Source organism: Triticum aestivum, chromosome 5A, assembly GCF_018294505.1.
Source record: "Triticum aestivum cultivar Chinese Spring chromosome 5A, IWGSC CS RefSeq v2.1, whole genome shotgun sequence".
Taxonomy (NCBI): domain Eukaryota; kingdom Viridiplantae; phylum Streptophyta; class Magnoliopsida; order Poales; family Poaceae; genus Triticum; species Triticum aestivum.
In genome coordinates, this window is record NC_057806.1 from 530,190,967 (window position 1) to 530,200,144 (window position 9,178).

Sequence of the window (9,178 nt, forward strand, 5' to 3'; positions counted from 1 at the left end):
GGGGCCGCCGGAGGGCAAGGAGCATCATTGACCCGAGCTCTATTTTGATGGCGTCCTGGAGGGGTCCCGCCTTGTGGCGGATCAATGTTCGAAGGATGTTATATTCCCATGAGAACATTTGAATTATCCTATCCTGTAATATGGAACAATGATGTTATGTATTGTAATGCTTGTGATTTACATTTTACCTCTTGTGCGGCCGTTTATGAAATCTGAGGGTTGACCAGTCGTCGGCTTCTGTCCCCACGTAGATAGTATAGGGGTGTTTGGGATAAATCTAAACACTCTTTACTCCACATTCCGGTCCTTAAAGGAGGTGTTTAGTGCAACGAACAAGGCAATTAGACTATGCGGCCTTTACCGCCCTCACTTAGCCATAGGAGTTTGACAATTAAGAAATTTGGCGAAGCCCTTGGTATTCGGAAGGCCGAACTAGGGGCGTTATACACGCCTAATCGGAGGAACCGATTCTTCGCAAGAAGCGGAAGAAATCTCTAATGGTTTGGAACCTCTCGAATAGCTGACCAGCTCTCGCCGCATCATGACAGTCAGTTTTCGGCTTTCTCTACTGAGGTGCTCGTCCGGAAGAACCGGGACACAATCGCAGTAGTTCTCCCTTTACTACCCTAGCCGATATAGCGGAATGTAAGTTAGTAAGAACAGGAGCCGGGCAACCCAACTATTGATCAAAGACATGATTCAGAGCCGATGCATATAATGCTATAAGTTCGGGGTGCCGAACTATACTGGAAAAGTGTTCGGACTTTTATTGCCGTAATGCGGGGTGTAATGTAGCCCCTGGCGCAGTAATACGTACCATGGTGTATGTGTGCAATAAGTAATTTATACAAAGGTGAGGAAACAGGAAAATCAAGTAATAAGCTGACGCCACCATTTATTCACCATTGTGATGTAATTAGTACGTCGAGGCGTACTTTGTGCAAGTAATGCGATAAGCAAGTAAAGCTATTTAACATGCCGCAACCAAGGGCGAGCTGTGTGCGGGTATGAAAAATAAGTATGGCAATCGTTTAATAGAGACCACCTGGGGATTCCCTTGTATGCCAGAGCTCCTTGTCTCCTTGGTGTGTTTTGCAAACGGGTCGTCTGCATAGACCCCGAAAAGAGAAAAAACCGTAATAAAAAGAAAAAATAAAGGCGTGCGAATCCCAGGGTCGGTCAAGCCGTGCTATGGATCGCGAGAGAGTTATGCCTCCGTCAGTACCCATGGGTTTTGAGTGCGTAGTTATGTACGCGCGGTACGGATGCCATTTCCTCATCGGGGCTGGGACGGAGGCCGAATTTACTAATTCAGCTCTTGACGAACCGAGCTGCCCTATTGCAGTGTAGTCCAGACCTTCTTAACGATGTCCAAGGGCTCGGCGGCCGGATTATGGTGCCGCTTGAGAAGGCCACTCTGTATTTCTGCTGCTAGGGATGCGGTATGCTCCTCTGTACGGAGGGAACGTTTCGTGTTTCCATTTACTATAATGACACCGCGTGGACCGAGAATCTTGAGCTTGAGATAAGCATAATGTGGCACCGCATTGAATCTGGCAAACGCGGTTCGTCCGAGCAGTGCGTGGTAGCCGCTGCGGAAGGGGACGATATCAAAGATTAGCTCTTCACTTCAAAAGTTATCCGGGGAACCGAAGACCACCTCCAGCGTGATCGAGCCCGTACAATGGCCTGTACGCCTGGTATAACTCCTTTAAAGGTAATTATCATGGGCTTGATTCGTGATGGATTAATGCCCATTTTGCATAATGTATCCTGATAGAGCAGGTTGAGGCTGCTACCACCGTCCATTAGGACTCGTGTCATGTGAAATCCGTCGATCATTGGGTCGAGTACCAATGCGTCCGAACCACCATGGCGGATGCTAGTTGGATGATCATGACGATCAAAGGTGATCAGGAATGATGACCATGGGTTGAATTTTGGGGCGACTGGCTGTAACGCCCCGAGACCGATGTGCCAGGTGTCTTCCAGTTATTCACTGTTGTTGCCTTGTCATTGCTTGCATGTCATGCATTGCATATCATGTCATCATGTGCATTTCATTTGCATACATGTTTGTCTCATGCATCCGAGCATTTTCCCCATTGTCCGTTTTGCAATCCAGCGCTCCTATGTCACCCGGTGTCCCTTTCTACCTCTTTTCGTGTGCGGGTGTTAAGTGTTTTCGGATTGGACCGAGACTTTCCATGCGGCCTTGGTTTACTACCGGTAGACCGCCTGTCAAGTTGGACTTCGTTTGATACTCCAACGGTTAACCGAGGGACCGAAAAGGCCTCATGTGTGTTGCAGCCCAACACCATTCCAAAGTGGCCCAAATCCCACCTAAACCCCCTCCATCATCTCGGTCGTTCGATCACGATCGCGTGGCTGAAAACCGCACCTCATTTGGACTCTCCTAGCTCCCTCTACCTATAAATATGTGCACCCCGTCCAAATCTCGGGTCCCGAAACCCTAAAAATTCCCCTCCGCGCGCCGGACATGTCCGTCCCGGACCGGACGTAATCGCGCCGCCGTCCGCCGCCAGTCAGCGCCCGCCACGTGGCCGCTCCCGCGTCGCTTCGTCCGGCGCCGCCTCGCCTGCCGTCGTCAGCACGCCCGCGCCGCCCCGTCCTCACCGGCGCCGCGCCCACCCCTCCTATGGTCGGGTCCCTCTGCCCCAGCCCCGGATCCGGCGAGCTCCTCCTCCGCCCGGAGCTCTCGCCGCCGCCCCTGCCTTCTCCGGCGCGGATCCGGCGAGATCCGCCGCCGCCTCGGTTCGTGCGCTGCCCAAACCCTAGATCTGGGCGAGGTCTATTTCTTCTAAGTCCCTGTTTTCCCCTAATCTTTTTGCATTTTTCCGCATGGCATAACACTCTCATCATAGCTCCGTTTCGCGCGTGTAGCATATCAAAATGTTTGCCTCGACGAGTACATCATTTCATCTCATTGCATCATTTTCATTTGAGCTCATCTTGATGCCCGAAATGTCGTTGGAAGAGGGCTATGTGAGTATTTTGTCAGATCTGTTTCAGTAAATGACATTTTGCCATTTTTGCCATGATTAATGTGTCCATGCTATGATCCTGAGCTCTACATGTGTTTTTTTCTATGCCATGCCATCTTTATAGGGGTGCTTTCCATGTATTTTTGTGATATTTGTGGTGACTAGCACAAGCTTGCAAAGTAGCGTAATCGGTAATGCTGATTTCAGAGACTTAGAATTTCACTAAGTCCTTGTCCTGATTTTGTTGTTATGCCATATGTTCATGTTGTTTCCTAGTTATCCGTGCCTCTTTTGAGGATTATTAGTAAGGATGTTTTGTTAATGTTGTGGTGCTCTATCCATCCATGTCTTTGTTTACATTTATGGAGCACCCTAGCTTGAGTCAATCGAGCTCTACTTTTGTTATTAAGTGAATCCTGGCAGATTGTTGACATGTTTAGCGATTTTGCCGAGGTTGTTGCTATTGATCCGTGCATTCTATGATGTTGTTCTTGCCATGTATAGCTTCTATGCCATGTCTTATTGATGGGTGTATGCTTAGTTTGTCATGACATGCTCTGTAGTGAGTGCATCGAGCTCGTAAACATGCCTACTTGTTAACTGATTTGCATGCTCCAGTTTTTCACTAAGTTTGAGATCTGTTTATGTTTTTGCCATGTTCACATGCTTGAAATTGTATTTTCCGATCCCTTTTGGCTCAAGGTCACTAAGGGACTTTTGTTAAGTGCTTTGAGTAGCTTCATGCCATGCCTTGCTTTGCCATGATATGTTCCTGTAGCATGTAGTTTTCATGCTCTAAAGATTGCTACCTGATGATAAATTCCAGACTTGTGTTAATTTCACTAAGTCTGTAACCTGTTACCGTTTGCATTTTTGCCATGCTTGTTTGAACATGTTATTAGATGAATTAGCCGTAGCTCAGTGTTCATATTTTGTCAAGATTCTTGAGTGGATCCCTGCCATGTATTTTGTTGTCATGTTTGAGTGCTGTAGTATATTTATTTTGATGCATTTAGATGGTCACTTGCTGATTATCGCAGACCGGTGCCATATTTGTTTTGCTTGCCATTTCCAAACCGTGCATCCGATTCCGATGATCTTTATATCGATTTCAACTGAAATCACCTCACCTTTCCAGTGGAACTCTTGGATTTCCATGTTGAGGCCAGGTTCAATCCTTCCTTTCCAAATCATGCATATGCACCGCATACCGCATCCCGCATATCATACCATGTTCATGTGTGGTTTGTTTACTATGTTGTGAGCTTCTTTCCGGTGTTGCTTCTTCGGGTTGGTTCCGGTAACGTCGCGTTTGTGAGGACCTGTTCGTCTACGTCCGTTTGTCTTCTTCATGGACTCGTTCTTCTTCCTTGCGGGATTTCAGGCAAGATGACCATACCCTCGAAATCACTTCTATCTTTGCTTGCTTAGTTTCTCATTCTTTTGCTATGCCTATGCTACGATACCTACCACTTGCTTATCATGCCTCCCATATTGTGAAACCAAGCCTCTAACCCACCTTATCCTAGCAAACCGTTGTTTGGCTATGTTACCGCTTTGCTCAGCCCCTCTTATAGCGTTGTTAGTTGCAGGTGAAGATTGAAGTTTGTTCCTTGTTGGAACATGGAGATGTTGTTCCTTGTTGGAACATGTTTACTTGTTGGGATATCACAATATCTCTTATTTAATTAATGCATCTATATGCTTGGTAAAGGGTGGAAGGCTCGGCCTTATGCCTAGTGTTTTGTTCCACTCTTGCCGCCCTAGTTTCCGTCATATCGGTGTTATGTTCCCGGATTTTGTGTTCCTTACGCGGTTGGGTTATAATGGGAACCCCTTAACAGTTCGCTTTGAATAAAACTCCTCCAGCAAGGCCCAACCTTGGTTTTACCATTCTCCACCTAGCCTCTTTTTCCCTTGGGTTAGGCCAACCCAAGGGTCATCTTTACTTTAAACCCCCGGGCCAGTGCTTGTCTAAGTGTTGGCCCAACCCAGAGCACTGTGCGGGGCCGTCCCTTGGCAACTTGGGTTACGTTGGCTCCCGTACGCTTAGCTTATCCGGTGTGCCCTGAGAATGAGATATGTGCAGCTCCTATCGGGATTGTCGGCACAGCGGGTGGTCTTGCTGGACTTGTTTTACCATTGTCGAGGATGTCTTGTAACTGGGATTCCGAGTCTGATCGGGTCTTCCCGCTAGAAGGAATATCCTTCGTTGACCGTGAGAGCTTGTGATGGGCTAAGTTGGGACACCCCTGCAGGGATCTGAACTTTTGAAAGCCGTGCCCGCGGTTATGGGTAGATGGGAATTTGTTAATGTCCAGTTGTAGAAAACCTAAAGATTATCTTAATTAAAATGCATAAACCGCGTGTGTAACTGTGATGGTCTCTTCTCGGCGGAGTCCGGGAAGTGAACACGATGTTGGAGTTATGCTTGACGTAGATTGTTCTAGGATCACTTCTTGATCATAGTTTTATCGACCGTGCCTTGCCTTCTCTTCTCGCTCTCCTTTGCGTATGTTTAGCCACCATATATGCTAGTCGCTTGCTGCAGCTCCACCTCATACCTTTTACCTTACCCATAAGCTTAAATAGTCTTCATCGCGAGGGTGTGAGATTGTTGAGTCCCCGTGACTCACAGATACTTCCAAAACCAGCGTGCAGGTGCCGATGATACCGTGCAGGTGACACAACCAGGCTCAAGGAGGAGCTCGTGGAAGATCTTGTCCTTTGTGTTGTTTCGTTCTAGTTGATCAGTAGTGGAGCCCAGTTGGGACGATCGGGGATCTGTGTAGCATTTGGGGTAGTCTTCTTTTATTTTGGTTCCGTAGTCGGACCTTGGTTGTATCTGGTTGATGTAATGCTTTATTCATGTAATTGTGTGAAGTGGCGATTGTAAGCCAACTATGTATCTTTTCCATTATGTATTACATGCGTTGTGTGAAGATTACCTCACTTGCGACATTGCTTTCAATGCGGTTATGCCTCTAAGTCGTGCTTCGACACGTGGGAGATATAGCCGCATTGAGGGCGTTACACTGGCTCTAACGCATAAATATCCCTGAGTGCGCGCTTGTGCTCCCTTTTGGGGATGTGTGTAGCATATGTCATGTTCGCCGCTTTGACTTGAGGCGGGAATTTCTTATGCCCCCCAGTGTCCGGCTGCCAGGGCTCCTCGTCTTCGTCCTCGCTCTGTGATTCCCCTTCCTTGTTTCTGCTATTTACCTTGTTGGCTTGCTTAAAGACCCGGCAATCTCTGTTAGTATGGTTGTCCGGTTTGTCTGGGGTGCCATGTATCTGGCACGGACGATCGAGTATGCGATCCAAGCTGGATGGTCCTCCGCCGTTCCTTTTATAGGGCTTCTTTCACTGGCCGGACTTGGAGCCACTGAATCTGACGTGAACTGTAGTGTCATCGGTGTTATTGCCATTGCTTCGGTGTTTGTGTCTGTTGCACCTGGAGCTTGCTATTTTTGGCCTCGGAGGGGCCTGCTTTGTTGGCTGTGTTTGTACTATGAGCCAACCAAGTATCCTCTCCTGCACAAAAGCGGGTCATAACTGCCGTGAGGGCTGCCATGGACCTCGGCTTTTCTTGGCTAAGGTGGCGGGCGAGCCATTCATCACAGATGTTGTGCTTAAAGGCCGCTAGTGCTTCGGCATCCGGACAGTCAATGATCTGGTTCTTTTTGGTTAGGAACCTAGTCCAGAATTTTCTGGCTGATTCTCTAGGTTGTTGAACTATGTGGCTTAAGTCATCGGCATCGGGTGGCCGGACATATGTACCTTGGAAGTTGTCAAGGAAGGCTTCTTCCAAGTCCTCCCAGCTGCCGATGGAATTTTTGGGCAGGCTATTTAGCCAGTGTCGAGCTGGCCCTTTGAGCCTTAGTGGGAGGTATTTGATGGCGTGGAGGTCATCTCCACTGGCCATGTGGATGTGGAGAATAAAGTCCTCAATCCATACTGCGGGATCGGTTGTTCCGTCGTATGATTCAATATTGACGGGCTTGAACCCCTCGGGAAATTCGTGATCCAGCACCTCATCTGTGAAGCAGAGAGGGTGTGCGGCGCCTCTATATCGGGCCGCGTCACGGTGCACCTCTGATGAAGTCCGTCTACGGTTATCGGCCCGGGTGTGACTAGGTTTGTCACGTCCGAATAGGTAGCCGTTATCCCGAGTCGGGAAGCGTCCTCGTGAGTCATAGATTGATCTGGTGTGTCCTGCTCTACTGTCCAAATCCTGCTGAAGGTCGTATGTATGGTCCTGAGCTGTTCTGTCCCTGTTTTTGTGAGGCGGTGGGGCGGGCTGTTGTTCAGCCTGAGTTGCCGTTTTATCCTGACTGCGGGGCGGTCGGTCCGCCGCACTATCCCGACCATGTGGTGGTCGGTCCGCATTGCATGAGGAAGGTATGGGATCTGGTGCTTCCTCATCGAACTAAGGTAGCAGTCTGCGCTTTGGGTAACTCTTGACTGGGCGCTCGAGACCGTACTCTTCGGCTGCCAGGAGATTAGTCCACCTGTCAATGAGCAGGTCTTGATCAGTTTGGAGCTGCTACTTCTTCTTCTTCAGGCTTCTTGTAGTGGCTATTAGCTGGCGCTTGAAGCGCTCATGCTCGAGGGGCGCCTCAGGCACGATGAAGTCCTCATTGCCGAGGCTCTCATCATCCTCGGAGACTGGACGATAACTATCATCATCTGGGTTATTGGGCATGGCTTGTTTATCAGGGTTATCTTGCCCGTTGTTTTGTTCCTCCTGTTCTGATACAGCCCCGACAGGGTCTTCATTGTTTTCGGCGTCGCCCAAAGTACTATTTTCTCTGGTGCCAGTGTCGTTATCTTTTGAGCGACGAGGCTTAGAGCGGCGTTTAGGGTGCCGGTGCTTGGACTGTGTCTCAAAAGGTTTATTCGCAACTGGATCTCCTTTATCATTGTCGCTAGCTTTTTTAGGTGTGTCGACCATGTACACATCATACGAAGAGGTGGCCGTCCAACGTCTAGTAAATGGCGGGTCTTGGCCTTGCTCCTGGTTGGCATCATCGTCCATACCGTCGATGTCTTCGGAGCCATAATCAAGCACATCGGTTAAGTCATCGACAGTGGCTATGAAGTGGGTGGCGGGTGGGAAGCAAAATTTCCCATCATTAGCCTCTGGGTCGAACCGAACATAGTTCGGCTGTGAGTCCTTCTCCAAGGACAAGTTCTTTAAAGAGTTTAGCACATCACCCAAAGGTGAGTGCTGGAAGATGTCTGCGGCGCTAAATTCGAAAATCGATAACCGATCCAGCTCGGTGTCCGCAGGCGTACCCGGTCTGGGCCTTATAGCCAGAGACGAGTCTGGAGTTCCATTGCCGCAAATATTGCGGGGTGCCGAGTCAGTGTGCGGCTCCAATGCCGCGGACATGGTGGTCCTGGATGGCACGATCTGCTCCGGTTCTAAGGCCATTGCAGCAACAGGGACCATCTCCCGGATGTGATCCGATGATAGATTTAAGTCATGTTTATCGGGGCGAGGGGGAGTGATCACTGTGGTCTCGAATCCATTGAAGATCAAGTCTCCACGGATATCCGAGACGTAGTTCAAGCATCCAAATCTGACCCGGTGGCCAGGGGCGTGGCTATCGATCTGCTCCAGATGGCCAAGAGAGTTGGCCCGCAGTACGAAGCTGCCGAACACAAAAATCTGTCCAGGGAGGAAGGTTTCTCCTTGGATAGCGTCACTATGGATGATTGAAGGGGCCATCGAACCTTTCGTTGGTGGCACAGTGGAACTCTCAATGAAAGCACCAATGTCGGTGTCAAAACCGGCGGATCTCGGGTAGGGGGTCCCGAACTGTGCGTCTAAGGCGGATGGTAATAGGAGGCAGGGGACACGATGTTTACCCAGGTTCGGGCCCTCTTGATGGAGGTAACACCCTACGTCCTGCTTGATTGTTCTTGATAATATGAGTAGTACAAGAGTTGATCTACCACGAGATCAGAGAGGCTAAACCCTAGAAGCTAGCCTATGGTATGATTGTCTGTTGTCCTACGGACTAAAACCCTCCGGTTTATATAGACACCGGAGGGGGCTAGGGTTACACAAGGTCGGTTACAAAGGAGGAGATATACATATTCGTATTTCCTAGCTTGCCTTCCACGCCAAGTAGAGTTCCATCCGGACACGAGATGAAGTCTTCAAT